Raw genomic sequence first — 13,196 nt, 5'->3', positions numbered from 1 at the left:
GTATGCTACAATCCAGCATCCTACAGAGACTACTTCTGTTGTGCAAAGTATTGCAGCTGTTGCAAATCTGAACAGCTGATGTGACGGGTGAAGCAACACAGTGAGCTGCAACTTTTACCACAGGTAGATAAGTTTAATTGCTGTCTACAAAATATTTTTTTTTTGAGCCATACTCAAAAGAATATAACGTGGATATAATTGTGCCTAGCAGCATACACATCAAACAGTAGTACTTGAAAGTGGGAGGTGCTTGTTACAGCTGGGGACAGGAAGAACAGTCACCGGGATTTAGCTTGTGTAAAGGAGCCTCTACTTGTGTGTACTAATTCAAGTATTGGTGGGACATGCTGGCTGAGATACTGCATTTTCACTGTGCAATTTTCTCTGGAAAATTCTGGAGTGAAGCCCTAGAAGAGATAATAAACGTGGCAGATACCTTGGGTAATATTGGCTAGTGTTAAATTATTTGTTGTTAGTTTACATTATAACAAATGCATATGTATATACATACAGACAAAAAAAACCAAACCAAACAAACCAAAACTTTGCTCCCCATCTGGAGTCACTTAGAATAAATTGCAAACAAGCTGAATTCCCAGTGGGGAATGGTTACAGAAAGACTGCATTAGCAATTTCAAAGTGGCTTTTTCTGTAGTGAATTGAAAGATCTCTTGCCATGGGATTCTCCTCCTTTTTCTCAAGATGACAGCAACATAGCAGTTAAGGGTTGAAAGCATAATGAAGATGCATTGTAGCAAGACAATAGCTAAGTGTTGAAAGCATAATGAAGATGCATTGTAGCAAGACAATAGCTAAGGGACAACATGAGAAGTACTCTAGATTGCAGTTTATTAGCCCAAATAAATGCTACAGATACACTTGAAAAATGTCAAGGTGTTCATCTTGCCTTGTTAGACCTTTGCCATTCTTTGGTTTCAGGTTGTTCATTTCTTGTATGCTTAATGCTAATGCATCCATACTGTAAGAATTCATTGGAAATGTATTCTCTGCTGTGAGTTGCATGTTAAAAGTAGTTGCAGATTCCAGAGGGCTGCCAAGCTGTTGGAAGTTTCCCTTCTGCTATATGGCTTTTATCAATAGAGGGAAGGAGGAGCAGGACATTGTTCTGGTATTCAGAGCTACTTGTCTTACCAGTTTATCCTTACTTCCGTTTTGTCTCTGCCACTTTACCTTCTACAACTTACTTTCACTGTAAGGACTAGTTCTGCAGAAAGAGGTGAACTCCCCAATGCACCACACCCCCGTAATAAAGGGGATGTAGGATAATCCTTACAATATCAGTTTCCAGAACTACCTATTATGCTGGTTTTCCTCTGCACCTGAAACACTACAAGTGCTTGCTGATGAGGGCTGCAGTAGCTGAAGAAGTCTGAAAGGTAACCACAAGTGAAGCAAAAGCAGGGGAAGTCTTTACTGTCTTGTTGGCATGTCTCAACACCTTGACCAAGATGTTTTTACGGATGCTGGGCTGATCTACACTCCCTTTCCTCCAAAAGGACATACAGAAGTGTTCTTAAGAAGATGACTTTGTCTTTGTTAAACGTATCTTTCTTCTCCACTTTCAGCTAGAGCTAGTATTACAATATAACACTGAGGATACCTTCCCTCATAAAATGTTTTCCTCTTGGACTGCTTCTGGCATCTAGAATCCTGTGTAATGAGAAGCACTACTGTGGCTGCTGCTTACTACAGCAACATTTCTTGCTTAGCAAAAGGCCAGTTTTGCATCTGAACTGGGCAAAGGAATGGTTTAGATGTGCAAGTTCACTGCAGAGAAGAATTTACTGAATAGATAGAACTATACAGAAGCATTTTTGAAGGACATTTATGTGATCCAGTTCACCATCCTCCAGCATATATAATCCCAGTGATATTAAAGGTTTCCCTGTGAAAGGACATTAGTGCTTTTGTGGAAATACCTTTACTGCTGGCAGCTTACATGTGGCATAGCAAGAAAAACTATTGTATGGGAAAAAGCAATCTGCCTGGCTGTCAATACAGAGCTCTTTAATTTGTGAGCAATTTGAGAAAATCTGCTTCTCTTTTTCTTCTAAGAGGGCATCTCTGACCATGAGCAAACACACTGCCATAAAAATGATAGAGTGTGTTCTTCATTAGTTCAGGCTAACCAGCAAGCGTGCTGTTTAGTAAAAATCTCACCTTTGAGAGGTCTCAGCACCACCACCCCTGCTCCTTCACCCAGTCAGTAGTGGAAATCCTACTAACATCAGTCATGCACGAATGCCATAGCTGGATCCTGGGATTTGTTACTGGAGTCACACAAGAGTAAGAAAAGCAATTCTCTTAGGATAGTGTGAACCCCTAGTGTGGTAGTAGATAAAGAGCACCTGGATTTGTGTTACACAATGGTAATTTTGTATAGGTTTCCCTGTTGAGGATCTCTTGCACTGAACATAACTGCAACCCATTGCAGGATGATATATCACAGGGTTCAGATGAAATTCAGTGAACCCCACATGTGTCTAATCTGCATATATTAAAGCTGCAGGTGATTAGGAATGGCATTGCTTAATTAACCCAGAACACGTTTACCACTGTTCCAGGTATGACTGCTCTACCTTACCAACACCAACAAGCTTACTGAGCTGTAGCCTGGCAGGAAAAGAGAGAATGACCATGGTGTGTCCTGCTAAAGAAATTGCAAAGCATTCCAGGCTGCCAAGGCTCCTACCTGAGCTGCATCTTTTCTGCCCTGATGTTTTCAAGGTGCATGCTTTGAAGAAATGCTTAAAGTCTCTGGAGCCATCCAAGACCTGAAAGGATAGCTTGGTTTCCACTGCAAGATGTCAATACAGACTTGGGTCCCAGCTGCAATACAGAAAATTTCCCAGATAAAATGAGGGAGAAATTCTGTCTCCTCATTTATGCTTACCTGAAAGTTAATGTAGAGATCTTTCCAGGTTTTGCCAGCATCCAATAGGCTGTGTTTCACACTTCATCTGAGTTATGGGGTTCCAGTTACAAGATAAATGATAATTGTACAGCACTGTAAATTTAGCATTAACTGTTTGAGGAAGATGTCTAAGCATCACTTTCAACCAAGAACATTTGCCACTCTTAGGAATGCTTCACATTGCTGCACCTTGCATGAGAGATGTAGTAAAACATTGGAGCTGGTGTTACTGTGCAGTTCTGCAATGTGTGCATGCTCGATTTCTTTGCTTCAGGCTCCTCTGAGTAGGGAGCGATTCATCTCTAGGAGGCTAATTTCTTACAGTTGAGTGCTGGATTTTAATAAATAAACCCAAAAGTGAAGTGCCCTTTTGAACAGCCCTCGTACCAGCAGGTAATATCAGTAATTTAGGAAACTCAAACCGTTCACCATTCCATCCAGTGTATTGCGATCAGTGCTGCATTATTTATTTATTTTTTAAAATACATCGTAAGTTATCTCTTTTGTTTTAATTAAGACTTTAAAATACCACTGAGGAATTTTAACTGCAGAATGCCAAAGATGCATTTGAAGGAGAAGTAGTTAAAACACTGAATAAATTGTTTTTTGATTGATGAGTTTACAAATCATTTGCACCAATAAGAACAAACAAAACATTTTACAGGGTAATGGAGCCAAATCGTCTGTTCCTGAATGAAGATATGGTAGAAGGGCTTTGAAAAGGGAAAAAAAAATGTCTCCAGAAAGATTCCCTTACAGATGGCTTTTGCCTTCCCCCATTAAAGCAAGTGCTTCCCCTAACCCTTCTTGCTGAAGGCTTGCTGAGTACTTCAGGCTTCTGTAGCCGTAGGAATCTCCCTACCCTGATTTCAGCTGTGCTATAGCATGAACCTGTATAATCTCCTCATAATTGCTTGCTACATCAAAGCATGGCAGGAAGTGGATGAAAACTATGCACAGACCTGCAGGTTACTGAGGATCCAGGCAACATGTCCAAAAGTGCTGGACTGCACATTGCCTTTGTTGAAAGCATTGCCCTAGTCCAGATAACATGCTTCTATGGCTAGGAAAAGGATTTTCTGTCCTATTGGATAATCTATCCCACCCAAGAGCAGTGAGACCCAACTCAAGTGGTCTTTGGGAGATAAGTTTCCTTGTCATTGCTTCCTAGGATATACGGATTTGATTTCCTCTGACTCTAAGCACTGCCTGATGGGGGAGAGGTGGGAGTATGTTGTAGAAAATCTAATGATTGAGAAATAAGGAAAAAGTACATTCAAACAACTACCTCTGTAGATCTTCCAGCAAAACTGCCTTATCATGGGCAAAACACTTAAAAGTAACAATGAAAATAATAGGCATTGTTTGAAGCTATTATTTAGGAATCATCTAAATTTTTAAAGGTTAATTAGTGTAATTTACCCATCTTGGTTATTAAAAAGGGTTATACATGAATACTAAACTTAAGAGTTCAATCCATTTTATTTCCACAGTTGATTCATCCACATCTGTTTAGCTTTTTATGATCGTCTAATTGATTTGTAGAATTCTGTCCAGTACAGATGGGCTACTGTTCATGACTACTTTCATACCATTTCTATTATTGTTGCTCTGATTTTTATTCAAGGCCAAACAGAGGAGAATATAAGAGCGTGATGTTCACCTAAACATAACAATGACATTAAATTTCTATTTGGCTCTGAGAGAAGAATGGATTTGTGGAGACAATCCACTATGAATACAAATAAGTTGTTTATACATAAATATAATGAAGTTTCTTACTTAATTATGACCTATTTTACTGGTTCTACAATGTGCCCTGTTACGGAGTTTTGTAGCAACAGCCAGGCTAAATCAATTGTCACAAACTCATTTGGCTCAAAACTAGAATCATACCCCTACTAACACTTGTGAGAGAATAAAAGCTATTCCTCTGTAGCCTGCTCTATAGTAATTCTAGTAACTCTGTATGTGGCCTCTCAAACAGCTTTACATGCATACACTACATTATTTTATACACAGTTCATACATACAGAATTTTGCATTTGGTGAAGACGTGCCCACCACCCTTTGAGTTGTCAAAATGAACAGAAACTGGCTAGGTGTTTTACACCAGAGAGTCTCATTTGGAATTCCTGCAAGGAAGGAATTGTCTCCACAACCTAAGTTTTAAGGCGTTTGTTATGGTCATTTTTGTAATGCCACAAATGTGATTAATTACCAAGTCCTTGTGAAATGCTGGCCTGTAAACCTAGCTCTTGCTCTATTTAATCTCTGAGTCTTCTGAGTACATGGGGAGTAGTTTGAATAACCTGCACAGTAGTTGTCTTCGTACAGAAGAATTGTTATCAACCCCAGACCCTGAATCATCCAAATCGTTCAGAGTGAAGAAAGTGCCCCTAATTACCCAATAGTCCCACCTGCGCTCTATGTAGTTACAGCTTTGTGCATGTAACCTGCGTGCATAATGGCAAGAAAGCAAGATGCATGCAGAGTTATTGCAGTAACAAGAGGTACACTTTCACGCCAGTAATTTTGTAGACATCATACTGTAGGTGTTTGCTTAAGTATGCCAGCTACTTTGCTTGACCACCACACAGGGAACTAACAGCTACTACTAAGAAGTCTGAAGAAAACCAGCAAGGAGTTTTACTAATCAGATGCTCCTCTGGCTAACAGATGTAGTATCAAGCAAACTCAAGTCCTAAACTACAGACTTTGCACAAAACTTGCGAAGGAAAGAAAATGTATGGGTTGTGTCTTTCATGTGTACATTAATTTTTCAGAATTTGTTGTCAGCCAGTGATAGCATCATAAAATGGGAGAGAAGGGCAGAAAGCGCCTTCTGTTTAATACAGTCTAAACTACTGTGGTAGGAAGGCAGCCACTTCAGACAGCACAGCTAAGGAGATTCTACTGCCTGTAACTTTAGTTACAGGGTACAGCAAGAAACATCACGCTTGAATCATCTACCACAGCTTAACATGAGATAGCCAAATACAGGAATTTCTCAGTGCAGTAGAAAATCTTCACTGACACATTGTAAAAACTATGTACAAAAACATTTCTTACATTGTGGAGATGAAGGAGATTCTCCTTTACACTGAACACTCACAATTCTTCATTATTACATGTCCCAAAGAGCAAAGGAGGAAGAACACTGCAAAATGAATATGCTTTGGAGTATTTAAAAATCAGTATTGTACAAGTTGCTGGTGCTAATTTCTTCTTACCCACAGAGAAACAATACTGATACATCCTCCAGCACAGGTTAAGGAAAGCATCAGTTCCAAACTTACAGAGAGTGTTTCTTCTCTGCTTTGGTTTTACAACAATAACACGTATCAAACAACAAACTGTTCTGGCCTGTGAATTCCGCTTAAGTACAATAACATTTGTGTATAAAGACTTTTCTTTCAGCTGTGCCAAAGTGTTTCACTGAGTGCCTGTGGTGCAATTACAAGGCAAGCAAGCGGCAGGGAATGAGAAAAATAGGTATAGCAAAGGTGAAAAGCTATTTCAAATGCAATTTGAAACAAGACAGAGAGTCAACAAGAGACAAAATAAGGTTGTTCTAGGTGCTGGAGCTGCAGAAGAGAAGATGCTTACCCAGCACAGATAGTTGTGAAGGTAGAAAAGAGACCAGTGTGATACAAGATGGGCCAAAGGAGAGTGTCGGAGATCGACCTTGTAGGATGCTACACAGAAGGGTTGTTAGCACAGAGGAGATGAAAACAAAGAAAAAGCAGTTTGACAGGAGAAGAAGGAACCAATTCTGGTTATGCGACTCTGACAGGCTCCTGCTGTTGCAGGTTACACAGACACCAAGAAGTCTAAAAGGTATCAGGTCACCAACTGCATAGAGGAGAACTGTCTGTGCAGAAGAAAACCAGACTATTAGTCCCTCAGAACATCTCACATCAGTTCAAAAGGTGTTTCTGACTCCTAATGACACAAAGCCCCACAATTCTGCCTGCAATGGCTGCAGGCTTCAGGAACTGGTTTTCTCTCAGTTAATATCAATGTTGTAGCTTATAACCGAGGTTTGGGGCTCTTGGAAGATTCACTAAGGAAGGAATTGGCTTTGCAATCTAGTTTTTAGAGAGATTGTTATGGTCATTTTTGTAAATCCAGACATTTTATTTATTACAAAATATTTGTATATCCTTTCAGTTCGTCAGCCATCCAGAGACTGCTGTGTGACAATCATAAATTCTGCCTGTTGCTTCCTTCTGAGGTAGTAGATTTATGAGAGCAAGAGTCAGAAAAACAGGTTTACCACGTACTAATTACCAAGAATATAGCATACCTTCATGGCAAGAAGGAAGCCCTGCCATCCTTCCACAATCCAATGTTCCTCACTGTATCCTAGCAGATTCCCTAGGACTCCAGATGCTTTGTATTTATTTTAGTCACTCCCACTCTTGACAATTTAGCTATGCAATCACTGCTAACTTTCTTAGCTGCTCTCCCTTCCACAGATTATTGCCCTTGTCCTTTCTTTTTCTGCTGTGCTTTTGGTGATCTTTTCATTATTCAGTGCTTGGAATGCGTGAAAAAGCCCCCTGGGATAAGGGAAGTCCCTGGACTTCTCCAAATGGGTCTATATAAGGGTGACATAGAATCACAGAATCAGCTAGTTTGGAAAAGACCTTTAAGATCATCAAGTCCAAAGTTTACCACAGGACTGCCAAGTCCACCACTAAACCATGTCACAAAGGGCATCTGTATGTTTTTTGAACAGTTTTAGGGATGTTAATTCCATCATTTCCCTTGTGCAGCCTGCTCCAGTGCCTGATCACCCTCCTGGTGAAGAAAGTTCTTCCTAATATTCAGTGTAAACCTCCCCTGACACAGCTTGAGGCAGTTACCCCTTGTTCTATCACCTACTGGGAGAAGAGACAGACCCTCACAATAACCTCCTTTCAAGTAGTTGTACTGAGCAATAAGGTCTTCCAGGAGCCTTCTCCAGACCAAGCAACCCCAGTTCCCTCAGCCATTCCTCATAAGACTTGCTCTCCAAAAATGCAGGTGTCTGTTTTAAAGCAAGGCCCCACACTGTATCTTCATGTGGGCTTCTGCAGTTGAACAAAAGTCAGCCAAGGCATGAAATACGAAGGGGTAGAGACACTGAAAACCAAATTCAATTAGACTAAATACAAACTTCAGTGTTCTGGGAGAAAGGATGTTTACATGGTTACAGTTCTTTGCTGAGATTTAGCAGGGACTGGAACAGTGCCTGGCACACCCACAAGTTACTGGTGCAGCTCTTTGCAAATTGTTTGGGCTTTCCATGCTTTATCCCACAGTTCCCTGTAGGTAAATGGGGTTCATAAAGACTGGCTGTCTCACAAGGTTGCTGTCCTGATACACCAAGAATTGTTTGGGTCCTGCACTTTAAATGGTGCTATGGCATACTGTATCTGGGACAAGAATAAGCGGACTTTCTAATATGATATTGTTTCAGTAATGCTACGGAACTATATTGTATTCTTCTGCTGCAAGACTTTCGGTAAACTGGTCCTGCAGCTAAATCCAAAGACAGTTTCACACCTGCTGAAGCCAAAGAAGTTCAGGCAGAGCTACGCTGCAGGCATTTTCACCATAGCAGCCTTCCAGTATCTGAAGGGGGCCTATAAGGATGCTGGAGAGGGACTCTTCATTAGGGACTGTAGTGATAGGACAAGGGGTAACGGGTTCAAACTTAAACAGGGGAAGTTTAGGTTGGATATAAGGAGGAAATTCTTTCCTGTTAGGGTGGTGAGGCACTGGAATGGGTTGCCCAGGGAAGTTGTGAATGCTCCATCCCTGGCAGTGTTCAAGACCAGGTTGGACGAGGCCTTGGGCGATATGATTTAGCGTAAGGTGTCCCTGCCCATGGCAGGGGGATTGGAACTAGATGATCTTAAGGTCCTTTCCAACTGTAACTATTCTATGATTCTACGATTCTATGAAATGTCGTCACAAGCAATTTGAACCATCAATGCTCTTTTGCTGGGCTGTTTTACCCCATGGGTCCCTGTTTGGCTCAGTTCCTCGCGCCCCTTGGCCCTGCTCCCAGGCCAGCTCCACCGCTGGGTGTCACCGCCTGCTTCCTGCCCTTCATCCAGGTGGGTCTGACAGCAGGAGCAAGACTTCACATGGGAAACCCTTCCCAGCATCACAGCAGAGCTTCTGTTCTGATCTGAACCTGTAGTCGTTTTGTTCCTTTTATTTTTCCCCAGTAAAAAATTATTTTTAAAAGCCTTGTTCCTTGTGGAAGGCATTTCTGGAAGCATTTCTTTAATGGAAAATGAATTACTACCAAGTCAAAACCCACTAGTTATACCATTCTGTCATCTTAATACTTAGAGCTCTCAAAGAAAAAACAAAAAGCAACCCCCAAAACCATACATATGCTGTTTCTATCTGTGTTTATTTCACTGAAATAATGTCTTCAAATTGAAAGGAATGGAGGGGTGTGGGAAATATTGAAAAGTCATGAATCAATTTCAATCAATTTTAATTCCAGTATAAGAGGAAGTAATGCCACTTGTCGAAAACAAAGCAATCATTTCTGACAGCTAAATTTGCAAGAGACTTATTGCTGTCTGGAGAGAGGTAAAGCTGGATGCTTCCCTGCTTCTACCTCCACCTTAATTGACTTTCAGTGCTGTTTGATTTATTCTAGTGAAGTTTCTCTATGTCCTGTAACTCCTACTTTTCTTCCCTCAAATCAGCACTGCCACACAAACAGAACTGCTTTTTTTCCCCAGAGTTTTAACTTGAAACTTGTACTTGGGTTTGCAAAAATATATGCAGATGTTTTTGTGTAAGTATTTTCCTTTATGAAGGATTTTTTTGATATAAAACACTTGTTAGGGAATTTTAAAATGATAGTAAGGCCAGAATAAAACTGAAAATAATGATAAAATTAGAAAGAGTTTCAAATCCCACTTTTGTATCATTGTACTCTTTTTTTTTACAAGCTGACTTTTCTGGCCTATGTGTACATTCTGTTTGAAATAAGCTAAAATCCTGTTACACACATATTCATCCCATATCATTTATTTTGGCTGGTTGTTGCCTAACCGTTTTACTGAAAACCCTGAGGGTATGGATTTTACATTCATGTATTAAACAATTTTACTTCTGCTACTAAAAAAACCTGCAGGAGCCTCCTCACAGCCCTCTGTGAGGACCCACAGCCCCCTGTGAGGACTCACAGCCCCCTGTGAAGGTTTACAAGGAAAATCCCCCAGTGGGTTTAGGATCCTGGAAGGGGAGACCCGCAGTGAAGGAATTTGCCCAAGTATCTTCAGGGTCTCAAAAGCGGGTCGTGGCTTTTGCCTTTTCGTTTGTAAACTGGTTCCTCCACATACAACAGGCTCATGTAAACCACAAAACAAACATCTGGATGACAACACTGAACACCGGCTTCATTCAATAAGCTATTCAACACTGAGTTTTTTCATTACTGATTTTAAGTTTTTGAACTGAAGAGGAAAAAATTCACTGATCAGCATAGCTGCTGCCTTACTGACATAGGCAAGACTGTGCTGTACTTAAAGGTTATTTTCTTGTAGATTGCACTGTTGCCTTTTGCAGTGGTAGGACCTGAGGGACATGTGTTTCCTTGTGTGTGTGCTGGAATTGTAGCCAGCAGTGTCCAAATATCTTTGTCACTGTTATAAGTGATTCTGAATGTAGATGTTTGAAGATTAATACATATTTGTCTTTCATTTATATGTGCAACATATCTTTTCAAAAGACAGTTTGAAGCAACTCACGGTTTCCACCAAAGACTGAATGATGAAAGTAAGAGGTTAACAGGGTCTAATTTCAATCTAACAGGTTAATAAGGGTCTAGTTTCAAACCCTGAACCCGTACACCAGGGCTTCATCCACAATCCAGCAGGTGTCAGAAGCCCTGGACTCACATGGGCTTTGGAAAATCCCCAAGGTAATAGCAATGGGAGGGCCTGGAAGTTTTAAATTCGGCTGCATATGTCAAAAACAGAAAAACAACAACAACAAAAAAAACCAACCCAAACAAACCCAAAACAAACAAACAAAACCAACACAAAACCAAAACCAAACCAAAGAAAAAAGAAAAGAAGCAAAACAAGCCAAGCTGAGTGTAGGACATTTAGATTACACAGCAGTAGGAGAGGATTTGACTTGGTAAATTAGAAATTTTGAAGATAAATTCACTTACTATATTTGAGCGGATAGATACCATTATAGCCTTGCCTTTTCTAAAAACATGTGTTTTTCATGTTTATTCATATGCACAAGGGAAAAAATCTTGATCTGTGCCTCTGTGCCTATTACTTGTGCAAGTAATTCCTCGTGGCGCAGTGAAGGCAGCTGTAAAGACTCCTTGCATCATTAAAGACTCATAGGATGGGGCCCATCTTTTGTTACGTATGTTGAGGCTGAGCTCACTGTAACGAGGGACTTTCACAACTTTTAAAATACTGAGAAACAAGTATTTCATCTTAGATTTCGCCCCTGAAGTCCATCATTACCGGGTAACTAACAGTTCCCTCCAAAGAGAGCCCACAATGCAGAAGTATATTTTCAGACATTCAAGAGCCTGTCAATGTGACACCCACTCTTCCAGGCAAATTCATTAGGCCAGAATTAAATACTTACTGTGGAGGAAAATATAGGAAGAGAAACTTCAGCCTTTGTCACCCATACTTTTGTTAACCTAGACTTTGCCAGATTTGCAGCATGTCACAACCGGTGCTTGCCGGGGCCATTGAGGCACCAGGAATGCATTCGCTTTGTGAAGTAGTTTCCGCTTGCATGTGACAAAGCAGCTAGCTGGCTAGTCAGCCTCAGTCAGTGTCTATTTATGGCAAAATGTCAAAAAAGAATGTCCTGCATTTGTGGCTCAACAATAATGAACATGGCTAAATCTGAAAATGAACAAAGGGAAGTGAACAGCTTTTTAAATCCTGAAGAACATTCGATTCTTGGTGTCCTTTTTGTTCCGATTGTTTGGGCTGAAGGCTGTGAAAGGACCACCTGTTGGGCTGCCATTTTGGGATTGTGTTAAATGCAGTGATTGCATGAAAGAACACTTTCCAAAATAACCTGGTATTATTATTCACTTATTTTATAGTAAATCTGCATTCAGAACCTGCAGGAAAGTATAAGGCTTTTTCTCTAAGTGAAATCTAAAGCTGTAAGTTCTCTATAAACGTGCTTACTGTGGATGCATGATTTTATAGTGACAATCATGATACTTTAAAAGCTCAATTAAACCTTTGATGCAGCAGTGAGTTTCCCTGTAACAGAAAACAAATCTTTTGCAGTAATAAATATAAGAAGAAGGAGAGACGAAGTTATACAGGGCTGAATATCTCTGAGGATTAAATTAGCAAGGACACTTCACAAAATGTAACTTAAATATTTATTTTGCTCTTGGCACAAACTTGAAACTTTTAGTGTCGCCAATTATTTTTAATGTCTATAAGAATGTTCTTGGGTGTAATTTGCTTTTGCTCAAAAGACTGCACTGAATTGCATTAGAATCTTAGTGAACTTTTGAGAAGGTTTACCATAAATCAGTATAAACATTTAATTTAAAAAATATAAAATACATATTCATTTTTCTAATGGGCTGTTTTTTTTGGTAAAAGATACTTTATACAGTCAAGGGATAATGATTATTTACATAATAAAACCAGGGGAAATGTTGCCCAAATTAAAAAAAATAATAATTTTTGTTTTATAAACATCAAGTCATACAGCTGTTAGTTTTTAAGGTGAGACAGATGAATCCTTTCACACAGTTTAGCATCTTTAATATCTTTTTATGAATTTTAGCTGGGAAAGAACTTTAGAATTGGAGCTGGGTTATGCAGTTAATTGGAGGGATAGCAGAGAGAGAAGTCTACATGAATAGCTGGATATATTTCCAGCTGCTTTCACCAGTTTCAATCACGAAAGTTATAGCTAAAACCCAGGAGATAAATCTCTTGGGTTTTGCATATTTTTCTTCCTCAGAATAGTGAAGGCAGTTGTACATCTGAAAATGATCTATAAATACATTAGTTTAATATACATAAGGGAGAGCTTATTTCCTGGAAACCTCTGTATATTATATACTAGTAGAAATGACCCTTAATGTATCAGTACCACTACCTTTAAAAGTTAAAACATGATTTTAAATATATAGGTTAAAGTGACTTTTAGAAAATTATAGTTTTGTTGGTCAAACAAAATTGCTAGCCAGGCAGATTTTTACATGTGGATTGAACTATATTTC

This window comes from Pezoporus occidentalis, unplaced genomic scaffold (genome assembly GCF_034315485.1).
Source record: "Pezoporus occidentalis ecotype Australia unplaced genomic scaffold, CSIRO_AGI_Poc_V1 ctg108, whole genome shotgun sequence".
In the NCBI taxonomy this organism is placed as follows: Eukaryota; Metazoa; Chordata; class Aves; order Psittaciformes; family Psittacidae; genus Pezoporus; species Pezoporus occidentalis.
This window is presented reverse-complemented; position numbering follows the sequence as displayed.